A 13,294-nucleotide genomic window follows, 5' to 3' on the forward strand; every position below is an offset into this window, starting at 1 on the left:
AAATATTTTTTAATTATTTATTAAAAAGGTTTAAAAAATAAAAAAATTCGTGAGTTTACAGGTGAGATTAGCGGTGGATTCATCGGTCAGGTTTAGGGCGGGTTTTGTAAAAATCCACCCGTCACAGAGCCCGTGACTGTAAGGTAAACCCATACGCATCGATCTTTATGGGTGAAAAATTAAACCCATACCCATACCCGTCAGGTCCCGAAACCCGATGGGTACCCATGGTTGAAACCATATCAAACAAAAAATATCTTAATTAAAACATCTACATGAGTATATTAAGGTTTTTTAATATTTAAATGCAGCGAACCGATTGATTAATATAGCAACAAGAAAATAAAAAAAAATACAATAGTAATAGTAAGTAAGTAAGACTAAGCTCGACAAATTCTAACATTCAACCATTTAATCATATCGACACAAACGGTCAGTCATGCATTAACAATATTCTCATGCTCCCGATTTATAAAACTGGATAATAAGCATGCTTCATGTCGAACGTTTCAAGGTGTTGTTAGATTTTTGGGCCCCAATGAACATCCGTGGGTTTAATCCAAAACCTATACCTAACCTATAGCTTAACGGGTACCATCCTCACAAACCCATGGGTACAAATATTTACCTATACCCGCACATATTGGGTATAAATCCTGTTGGGCCCCGGACCTATGGGTCCCATTGCCATCACCACCCATTGCCATCACCAATTCATCCGCGGAACGGGATCAATAAGGTTAATTAGTTAATTAATTAATTAATTCGAGTGGTGGCCACCTGGCAGAGGCGTGGGTCCACGCGGCGCGGCTGGCCAGCGTGGGGCCCACTGGCGGTGGCTGAGAGGAGGTTTGGATCTTTATTCGAAATTTTCAAATATATATGGGTTTGTCGATTCGTCCAATATTTGTATGCAAGCGTAAGCTCAAATTAACACCCCACATTTTTTGTTTTATTTGAATTTTTAATCTCAAGTTTTGAGTTGTAGAGTTTTTCATCGAAATTTATTCCTAGCCTTTACTTTTTAAATTACTGAAAGTATGTATACAAAATTTTTATTCGTAAATTAGTTTTCACTTGCAAATGTCGTTTGTCCTTAAAAAAAAGGCAAATAATGAGAGCCCAAACATGTACTTAATATGCACCGTTAGGGGATTTGGATTTAAAAGTTATGTATTGTATAAATACAATATAAAAGTTTCTCAACTAATATTTTTTTAAATAAGGTTTTTTTACTTTATATAATTAATCATTTATGCTCATAAATAGTAATCATATAATTCTTCACTTTTAGCTCCGCATTTGACTTAACAAGGCTAAGCAATCGCATGTCGCACGCGGAGCAAACAGCTCAAATATTGATCACCCTGATGCTTAACAACTCATCATATTTCTTTTCAACTGTGTAGATGCGCGATAAGGGTGATCTACCAACAAATAGAAAGATCGTTATTGTTTGAATTTATCGGTATAATTAAAAACAATTTGTTAATAAAAATTATGTATGTGTTTTAGAGATGGAAGGCAAAGATTGAATAATAAAGTTTGATGAAAAATCTCAAAATTAATTCTATATTTAAAGTTAAATATTTAAATTTTAGATTATAAATAATTAAATATGAGCAAAAGCAAAAAGATGACGGGAAGACAGTGAGGAGTAGCTATTGTTCCGATTTGCTGGTTGCTGTCTCCGTTTACACTCTAAACATTTTCATTTAAACTTTGATCATTAATGGCTCTTAAATTATTTGATTATGGTTAATAAAGTATTGATGCCTATATTTAAGAACATAACCAACTATAATAACATGACATCATACCTTTCAAAAAATAACGTGACATCATTATGTTGTTTGCAAACACTTAAAAGAATAGTGGTCAAAGTTTCGAACGTGAAGCAAACTATTGTTTCCTCCCCTGATTTTTATTATTAGATGTCGTTAATTTTTAGATATATATGTTTTATCCTTCGATTTTTTGAAATATTTATAGAGAGTGATGTCTAGAGTTTTTAATAATAAAAAAGAACACAACCAAACAAATAATAGTTATATAATTCACATAATACGAATGGTAAATATAAGTAAAAAGTCAATACCGTCAATAAAAATATGAAAAATGAGAAATTGCTCCTACTATGGGTAATGACGAAGAAATGCTTTTTTTTATATCAAGAAAAAAACGCACGCGAAGGTCGTGGCTTTTCAAACGAATGGATAAAGGGAAGGGAAGCAGGGCGAAGCTGCGGATTTTTATGGTGTTAGATGACACCAATTAACTATTATAAACATCATTATAAATTAATGTATCATATTATTTTTATGTGTATTATTTCGTAATAAAGAAATCAATAGTTTTTTAGTCTAGCTCCACACTTGAAGAGAAGGGAAGGAGGACACCAGGCCATGCAGTAGATGACAAAAATGGAGAGCGTCCATTGATGCATTCGCTTAGCTAAAGCTTTGGGACGATTGCTTGGTTTATCCATAGAAAAAATTAAATAATATATTTATAAATAAATTAATAATTTTTATATATGTTTTTATTCATTTAAAAACTAAGACTAAAAAGTTAATCACTAAAATATAAAGTGTAATTTAAATAAAATTAGCTCATGAAATATAAGCAGAGATGAAAATATGGAGCTGCTAGCTGGGAGAAGCAATTATAATCAACAGCAGGCCAGCAGCGCAGTTCCAAGGGCAGTTTAGGAAATTCCCGAATAGGTACACGCGGCGGGCCCGGGCCCAGGCCTTCGCCTATCGCGTCGCAGTGTGTACGTATCATGTGTGTCTCTCTCTCCAACCCGCGGGGCCCAGCAATCAGGAATCCCACGCTGCCGCGTGGGACCCACGTGGCAGCGGCCTTGGGCCGGCGCGCGCTCGCGCGGGAGGAGGAGGGATGGACTGATTCATTTTTTGTTCGAAACTCGTGGCGCGCGGGAGACGACGCCGCGGTGGTGGGCGCGACGCGAGCGAGAGGTGGCCCACGCATGCTACAGCCGCACGAACGCTCCTAGTACACGTTTCCATCAAATTAAACTTTAATCGAAACAGTTTATTAGTGATTAACAGAATTATAATTAAAATTTTTTGTATATGATGTTTTTAAATTATGATGGAAAACAGTAGAATCAAGTTTAATTTGAATTTAAGTTTTTAAATTTAAATTTTATTTTATTTTAAAAATAACATATATGGAGTAGTTAGTAAAAGATGGAGGACTTAGGCCTTGTTTAGTTCCTAAAATTTTTCTCCAAAACATCGAATTTTTGGACACCTAAATAAAGCATTAAACATAGGTAAATCAAAAAACTAATTGCACAAAACTAATTGCACAGTTATAAAAGAAACCTTGAGACGAATCTTTTGAGCCTAATTAGCCCATAATTAGCACATGTTGGTTACTCCATTTAATACTCCATACACATATGCTTGAACGAATAAACAGAGCAACTAGAGACAAATCTTTTAAGCCTAACTATGTCATGATTTGACAATGTGGTACTATAGTAAACATTTGCTAATGATAGATTAATAAGTCTTAATAAATTTGTCTCGTAGTTTCCTGATAAAATCTATAATTTTTTTATTAGACTATATTTAACACTTTAAATATGTATCTGTATATCCGATGTGACAATCAAATCCAAAATTTTTCCAATTAAACAGGGACTTACTTCGTCCGTTCAGAAGATAAGTATGCGTAGATGTGAATCTCCTACAAAATAACAGTCTACCTACACAGTCTGGGACTTGCTTTTTTTCCCGGGCAATTCTCTCTACCCTCTCCATCTCTCCCCTCCCCCTACCCCTCCCGAGCTCTCTCCCCTCTCTTCCGGTCAGCAGTGGCCGTGGTCGACGGCGAAGGACGGCGGTGGCCACGGACCGAGGCGGGCGACGGGCCGGGCGGCAGATCTGGGTAGGCGACGGCCGGGCGGAGGACGTCAGATCCGCGCGGCGGCGCGTCGGGGACACTGGATCCGGGCGTCGGTGGGCGACGGACGCCGGATCCGCGCGGCGGCGCGTCAGGGACGCCGGCGACCGGTCGTAGACGGTGGCGGTTGCCGGCATCGGTGTCGGTGTCGACGGAGCTCGGGCGGCGTCGGCTTCTCTCTCTTCCTTTTCTCTGGTTTCTCTGTCCTCTCTCCGACGAAGCCATCGCTCCCTCGCGAAGGGACGCGCACCCCGGTCCATGCCGACCTGGTGGACTAGCTCCTATATGGCGAGCTAAAGCTTCTCGTCACGTAGGAGCACTGTGTATGGCCTAAGGCTGATGCTGTGCTGCATTCATTGGAGTGGCTAGCGACTGGCCTTCCGGCAGGCTGCCTACATGAATCTGAACAATGTTCTGTATTTCATGATTGTTAGATAATTCAATTCAATCATAAACAATAGATTACGAATTGAAATCCTAATCAATACAAGATCACCGATTAATTCAAATGCGGAAAACTAAATAAACCTGCAGATGAAGCCATCTGATTCCCTTCTTTTCTTTCCTTCAATTCCATCTTTTTTCCTTCAACTCCGGCGAGATTAGATCGCTGATGATCTGTTCTGAATCTCCGACCTTCGGGTCTCCAACGGCACTGCCCTGGAATCACCGCACGAAACCCTTCCAGCGCGTCTCTGATCGGGAGAGATTGATTTCGAATTTCTAGTTGCGAGAATAAGCGACACGAGCGTCCCCGTGGGCTCCTCTTCTTTTATATAGCATTGGTGGGCCTCAGGGGCTTTTCCTAATCCGATTCTGACCCGTAACCACCGATCGCACTTACGGCCCATGAGGGTTACGAATTTTAGAGCTAGAGATAGATTACGAATAGGATTACGGTGGTTATATGCTTTCCTAAATATCGGCTAACCGATAAATCAACCAATATTCTCCCCTTGATTTAGAGGTTAATTACGAGTCCATCATATAATATAGCTCCCCAAAACAATGTGTCACAACAACATTTAGCATTATTGGGATGACAAGACTTATAGTTCACCATATCACACAAATAAACCCTTGATTAATTAAGCGGGTGTTGATTGAACTTAATTCCCTGGTTTCCAGGATCATATTCAATGTCATTACACAATTCCATGTTGGCCACATGTTCTTTGAATAAATTGGGAGGTAAGCCTTTGGTTAACGGATCCGCAAACATTGATTTAGTGTTTATGTATTCAATTTTAATTGTTTGATCCTGTACTATATCTTTCACAACATGATATTTAATGTCAATATGATTGGCAGCTTCACTTGACTTATTGTTACTCGTATAGAAAACTGCGGCCTCATTGTCGCAGTATATTGTCAGTGTCTTTCAGTGCTGTCAACCACTTGTAATCCCGAGATAAAATTTTTGAGCCATACAGCCTGCCCCGTTGCGTGATAACATGCCACAAATTATGCCTGAATTATCGACGATGCAGTCAGTGTTTGTTTAGTACTTTTCCATGAAATGGCTCCTCCCGTGAGAGTGAATATATACCCAGAAGTAGATTTCTTGGTATCCAAACACCCTACGAAGTCAGCATCCGAATAGCATGTAACTTCAAGCTTATCAGATTTTCTGTATGTGAGCATGTAATGTTTAGTTCCTTGCAAATAACACAATACTTTCTTTAGTGCCTTCTAGTGGTCTATACCTGTATTAGACAGATATCTGTCAAGCATCCCGGTTACAAACGCCAAGTCTGATCGCGTACAAACTTGAGCATACATTAAGCTTACGACAGCTAAAGCATATGTTACCTTAGTCATTTCTTTTTCTTCCAATTCATTTCTCGGACTTTGGAATGAACCAAATTTGCCTCCTTTCATAATTGGAGCAGGTGATGTCGAGCATTTGCTCATATTATATCTTTCCAATATTCTGAAAATATATGATCTCTGAGATAATCGTAGCTCCCCTTTGGACCTGTCTCGGTGAATCTCGATACCCAAAACGTATGATGCATCACCGAGATCTTTCATATCAAATTTCGATGACGAAAATTCCTTGGTTTCTCGCAGCAGATTCTTGTCACTACTTGCTAGTAAAATGTCATCTACATAGAGTACTAGTATAATGAATTTCCCACCTTTAATTTTGGTATAAATGCAGTTGTCCACCTTATTTTCCTTAAATCCTAATTTCTTGATAATTTCATCGAACTTAAGGTTCCATTGCCTTGACGCTTGTTTAAGTCCATAGATGGATTTCTTAAGTTTGCATCCCATATGGCTCTTTCCTTCCACAACAAAACCTTCCGGTTGAGCCATGTAAACATTTTTATTTAAGTCGCAATTTAGAAATGCTGTTTTCACATCCATTTGATGGAATTCTAAATCATAATGTGCCACTAGCGCCATGACAATTCTGAATGAGTCTTTCTTAGAGACAGGAGAAAACGTTTTATTGTAATCAATTCCTTCTCTCTGCGAAAAACCCTTCGCCACAAGTCTTGCTTTGAATCATTTGATATTTCCTTTGGAGTCCAATTTAGTTTTGTAGACCCATTTGCAGCCTACTGTTTTTACTCCTTTAGGAATTTCTACTAGATCCCACACTTTATTTTGGCTCATTGATTTGAGTTCATCTTTCATGGCTTGAATCCACTTGGATGAATTTCGACTGCTTATGGCTTCTTTAAATGAGGTGGGGTCATCTACCTAACCAATATCTTCACCCATGTAAATTTCATAATAATCAGGGATGGCAGATCTCATGTTCCGTTGTGATCGTCTTAATTCTTGATTTTCATTATTGACCACAGACGGTTCAGGATCAGGTTGTGGAATTTCTTCTTCATTATGTATCATAGGACTCTGTTGAGGCTCATTATTTTCATGGGTTTTGGTATTTTCCTCAGCAGTAGCCGTAGCGCCAACAGTGGGAACTACAGTTTGTGGTATATTATGAAAAATAGGGACATTATTCTCTTGGATTTCTGGAGGAGAAGAAACACTCACCCGAATTTCCTCAAGATTAATTTCCCTTTCCTGTAAACTCCCCGTTTCATAATTTTCCAAGAAGACAGCGTGTCTAGTTTCTACAAATTTAGTGACACGGTCTGGACAGTAAAATTGATATCCCTTAGAATGCAACGGGTAACCGATAAAATGGCAGCTCACAGTCTTGGGGTCTAATTTTTTTAATTGGGGGTTGAATAATTTAGCTTCTGCACGGCAGCCCCACACTTTCAAATAATTCAATGTCGGTTTTCTTCCGGTCCATAATTCATACGGAGTTTTCGGCACCGACTTGCTTGGAACTCTGTTTAGTATGTGTGCAGCCGTTTTTAATGCCTCAATCCATAATTTATTTGATAAGTTGGAGTGACTAAGCATGCTCCCATCTCCATGAGTGTGTGGTTGCGTCTTTCTGGCACTCCATTTTGTTGAGGCTCCCCCGACATGGAATATTGAGCAATAATCTCATGAATCTAAAGATATTGAGCAAATGGACCAGGACTTTGCCCAAATGGAGCATATTTCCCATAGTATTCACTACCACGATCCGATCTCACTATTTTAATTTTCGCGTTGTGCTGGTCTTCAACTTCTGTTTTGAATATTTTGAATTTTTCGAGAGATTCGGAACGATCGCTTATAGGGTAAATATATCCATAACGGGAGTAATCATCCGTAAATGTGATGAATGAATCAAAGCCATCTACAGATGTCACCGGGAACGGTCCACAAATATCAGTGTGAATTATTTCTAGTGGACTCGTGCTCCTAGTGGCTCCTTTCTTAATTGATTTAGCAAATTTTCCTTTAACGCAATCTATGCAATGATCAGCGTCAGAAAAATCTAAGGGGAGTAATAATTCTTCTTTAATGAGACGTTCAATTCTCCCCCTAGAAATGTGGCCTAAGCGACAGTGCCACAATTTTGATGAAGTCTCATTTTTATCATTGCAGGCATTAATGACATTCATCACAGTATGATCCAAAAAGAGCAAGTAGAGTTTGTCTCGCACAAAGGCAAGACCAATTACTTTATTTAGATGTTTAATGTAGCAGGCTCTCTTGGAAAAATAACAGTCACATCTAATTCTGCTAGGACTCTAACTGAAATAAGATTCCTTTTAAAAGAATGAGCAACTAACAAATCATTAAGTATTAATTTGTAGCTGTTGGGGAGTTTGAGCATGAAGGCTCTAACCTCTGCTCCATTAGCCACTGTTGGGATTTGCTTCCCTTTCTTAGCGTTTGGACGCCATTCAATCCCTGTAATGAATTAGTAACGTGCACAGTGACACTTGAATCAACCACAAAGAGTTATGGGAAGACTCAATAAATTGGGATTATTAACATTAGATATTTCATTAATCTCAATTATAATTTTCCTGGTCAATTAGTCCTTAAATCGAGGACAGTTCCTGTGCCAATAGCACACAAGGTGCTGTGAGGATTATTAAATTTTAGCCCAGCTGAAGCTTGAGGGCTTGGTTGAGCAGCCTTAATCCCTCCTTGTTTCTGAGAAGGGTGTGACTTGCCCTTTTTTCTTTGATCAAAATAATATATGTGTAAAAGGAATGCTTCTCCAAATCTAGTCACCGTTGGGCAGAAAGGATTTAGAAAATATTAAAATAAATCCTTAATTACATCACCGTTGGGCAGAAATAATCAAGGAAAAAAATAATCATATTTAAATTGACGTGAAACCATAAATAACGTTGGTCAATAAATAATTTCACATCATGAATTCTTTCTAGCAAACTTCCCGTTGGTTCCATTTGACTAGAAATGATTTTTTTTGAATGATCAAATATATTTTTATCAATTGTTCACTAATTTTAAATGGCCCAGGAAAGAATATAAAATAATGAATTCTTTCTAGCAAACTTCCTGTTGGTTCCATTTGACTAGAAATAATTTTCTAAATAATTAAATATGTGTTATTAATTTTTTAAAGTAATTTTAAATGGCACAAAAGGAATAAAAGAGTAATTTATGTAATTTTAAAGCAATAATCATGATAAATAAATTTAAAATTGGCCCAGGAAGGATAAAAGAATTTATGCAAAAAAGGCAATTAAATATATATTCTAATTTAAAGTTAAAGGTTTGCCCAAACAAGGTATAAATTGATTTCTGAAATAATTTAAACAAAATTAAATTAATTTTTTTCTTTTTTTGGCCCATCCAATTACCGGGCTGGCCTACAAGAGGTCGGCCCGTTAGGCAGCGTGCACGCGTAGGGGGCACCGGCCCATGCGGCCGAGTCGGCCCATGAGCGCCAACAGCCCAAATAGTGTGCGGATACCCTGTTTGAGCTCTGTATCCCGAAACCCGCCACGATCGTCCAGGATTTCGATCGTGCATAGATTGATAAACAGAACAGCTTCGATTACAATACCAATATATTTTTACATGAAATAACGCACAAAAGACAACTACAACAGCTTTTAGGGGCCAAACGGCCAAACCCACACAACAGGCTAACCTACAAGCAAAAGAACCAAACGCAAAACCCAACTAAACACCACAGACACGCCTGAGAGCAGGCCGACCTAAAAGAACTCCTCGCCACAAAAGAACTCTTCACCTTCTGGCGCTTCTTCGGCAAAGAACTGCTCCTCTGAACCACATTATATGCAAAGGGGTGAGTACTGACGTACCCAGCAAACCACAAACCAAGAATACAAGTAGAATACATGCAAGTAGTATAAGGATATAGGGTTCATCAAGATGGGTTGATAACAAGCCTATTATAAATAGTTTTTTTCCTATTTCGATAAGACAGTTTATTTGTAAACATTTATAAATTATCAAATTTAAAATGTAGCAATATTAATCACCAACATCCTCATCTTATTCCAATCCAAATTTTAATTATAAAATTTACTCATACCACAAGAAATAGGAATCACCCAATGACACATCTCCATTAACCGGGAGCACGGCTATTCGAATACGATAGGACTCTGTAGCGTCTGCCCAGCTTTACCCACACGATACCACGACCGGATCAAAGTCGAGATAACATAATCGTTCATTAGTCCCACTTACTATTAGTACCGCCTAGTGGGATATCGTCCGTCCTAGTAGTCGGGCACTCGCTTGGCCACAAGCAAGGCATAGTAGGGTCACTGCTTTCACGGGTGCCACTGTTGTGAGATCATGTCAACTTGGCCCACGGCCCCTTCCACATGTCCACTCCTATATGCTCCTAGAGACTCTATCTAACAGTCGTTCATATAGTGGGACCACGTACTAGGTTAAGTCCGATTACTCGGTCCTGTGGATGGGCGCAAACTATATCACTTTCCATGGCATAAGAGGGTTTTTATCCTTATATCCGGGGAAGCAATTAAATTAACACATCATATACATACAGTAATACATGTCATAATATCCACAACATCAACCTTCACCCGGAGTCATCTTCCATATCACTCAAGGCGAGTGATTTATATCAAAACAATATTTTATGCAGCCCGATAGCGTCATCAGGTGACGACGGGCAAAACAGATGTATATATGTTGAAGTTTGGTGGTATTATCCACTACAATACTAATCTGATGAAGTGCTCATCCTATACCTAGGTTATGAGGGAATATGGTACGGTGGTTTATGGTATCGGCAATAATGGTAAATTACAGGGTGATAACTAATGTAACATGATTATTTGAAAGTAAGAATACGCCAAAATAACTTTGCAAGTAAATAATGCATAAAATAACTAAGTGGTTCTCTACTTAGGTTCTCAAGATGATCAAAGGATGGTTTCATGGCTTGCCTTGCACAACGTGGTCTTCTGAAGCTTCAACGTAGCCCTCAGAGTCCACGTCAGCTCCTGTGGGGTCGACGAAGGCTTCGGGTCGATCTATCGCACACACACGAAAAAAACAGACCAAATAAGCCTATAAACAAAATCTATAAATAAACGGAACAAACAAAATAAAGAAAAGGCAACTGGAGCTAAAATAGATAGATTAATGAATCAAAGGGTTTTAGAATGGCTTCAAATGAATTTTGGGAATATGGTTGTGATGTATATGGTAATTGGTGAGGGGTAAAGACAAAATAATTTAGAATCTTGAGGTTTAAAATGGAGGTGTACTGAATGGGAATCATAATGAGTTGATATATTCTAGTTTGAATTGATTTTATAGTGGTTTGGTTACTATTTGGAAGACTCAAGTGAAATGGTTGGGCTCAATCAAGAGAGAACAGTGCCTAGCCAGCACTGTTCATCTTCTTCCTTGGTTCATACGTACAGGCAGAGAAACAAAGAGGGGGCATTGCATATGGAGTTAGGGCTACGGTAGTGAAACGATGAGAACGCCATAAGAAAAACATGTCCCTAGGAATGACGAAAAGAATGGTGCTTATAGTTTTCAGAGAGGATGCCCATGATGGCTGAAACGCAAGTTCCAGATCTAGAGCTTCACTGACCTTGGGTATAAAAGTGGCAGCTCCGGTGATGGAATCGATTGGAACGAGGAAGCATCATGTGTTCTAGGTCAAGGGGGTTCCATTTTTGTAGTTTCTTGAAAGAGAAATGGTGCTGGCTGGACTGACCATAGTGGCAGCCATGGCAGCAAGTGAGAGCTCGAAGGCTGCTTGCCACGGTCACTGGGAGGAAGGTGAAACTTTAGAGGAGGTTTACCTATTGCTGGGAGATGCTGGGGGCGCGAGGAGGCTGCACGAGTTGGCAGGAGATGGCGAAGTATGTGACAACCCCAATGGTGGCGTGAAGAACTGGAGAGAGAAGAGCTCAAGAGCTTTCTTTCCTTCTTAGCAAAGGAGGAGGGCTGGTAAAAGAAGGAGAGGGAGGAGTTGGTGGCTTATCTAGGGCTTCTCTTCTCAGGGTGGCAGTAGCGAGAGAGAGGAGGCAGAGAGGAAGATTTGAGGGAGAGCAAAGGCGGTGGTGAGAGGATGGCGACGCCTGGCTCGGCTCTGAGTCCGTCGCCGGTTACTTCAGTGGCAAGGCGTGCGTCCAACGACGACGCGTGGTGACGGAGCTGCTGCGTGGCTACTGCCTTAGCAAGGCAGTGACGGCAGTGCCGCACGCCGGAAAGAACAAACGGAGAGAGAGACTGTGTGCTAGAGTTGGATAGATAGCTGACTGGATGGATTTGATTGGATGAATAAATAAGATAGTGATTCGAGCGAGATTGGATTCAGACTATTTTGAGTGGAAGTGATATGGTTAGAAATTTTGGTGGCGATGGTTTGATGTCGAATAATTGTGGAAGAAATTGAATTTGGTGGTAGATATTTGAGTAGACAGTGACAGACGAAAAGATAAAAGAAAAAGAGAGTTTAGAAGCTCCAACTCGATGAACGAAGAACGAAACTTTTTAAAATAATTTCGCAAAAAAAAATTTTCCTGAAAAAAAATCTAGTATGTTATAGACCTACCCTCCTTAAAGAGAATCTCGTCCCCGAGATTCCGCTCGAAGGAAGAATAGTCCTGGGAAATCTCGTTGCAATTCTGACTGTCTTTCCCATGTTGCTTCATCCTCTGTATGATTTTTCCATTGAACTCTGCAAAATTTGATTGTTCTGTTTCTTAACTTCCTCTCATCAACCTCTAAATTCCGTTCAGGCATTTCCTTATAAGACAAATCAGGTTGTAACTTCAAATCTTGCAAGAGTATTTGATCTGTTGGTTTTCTAAGACATTTTCTGAGTTGTGACACATGGAATACTGGATGTACACCTGTTAGTTCTTCTGGCAACTCCAGCATATATGCAACTTCTCCTCGTCTAGCCAGAATCTTATACGGACCAATATACCTTGGTGCCAATTTGCCTTTCACCTGAAATCTGTGTACTCCTTTCATCGGTGTCACTTTAAGATACACATGATCCCCAACCTTGAAACTTAAATCTCGTCTCCTATTATCAGCATAATTCTTCTGTCTACTCTGAGATGTCTTCAATCTCTCTCTAATAAGTCTAACATGTGCTTCAGCATCTCTTGCAATCTGTGGCCCTATAAGTTGTTTTTCACCAACTTCTGTCCAATTCAAAGGTGTTCTACACTTCCTTCCATACAGAGCCTCATACGGTGCTATGCCTATACTGGACTGATAGCTGTTGTTGTAAGTAAACTTGGCAAATGGCAAACAAATATTCCCAAGCTGGCCCATACACTAGTGCACAAGATCTGAGCATATCTTCTAGAATCTGATTAACTCTTTCTATTTGTCCTCCGGTTTGTGGATGATAGGCTGAACTAAAAGCTAATTGTGTTCCCATAGCTTGATGTAACTTCTCCCAGAACCTTGAGACAAACTGACTACCTCGGTCCGAAACTATTCTCAAAGGCACTCCATGCAAAACAACTATTCTTGT

The sequence above is a fragment of the Oryza brachyantha genome, chromosome 1 (assembly GCF_000231095.2).
Source record: "Oryza brachyantha chromosome 1, ObraRS2, whole genome shotgun sequence".
NCBI lineage: Eukaryota > Viridiplantae > Streptophyta > Magnoliopsida > Poales > Poaceae > Oryza > Oryza brachyantha.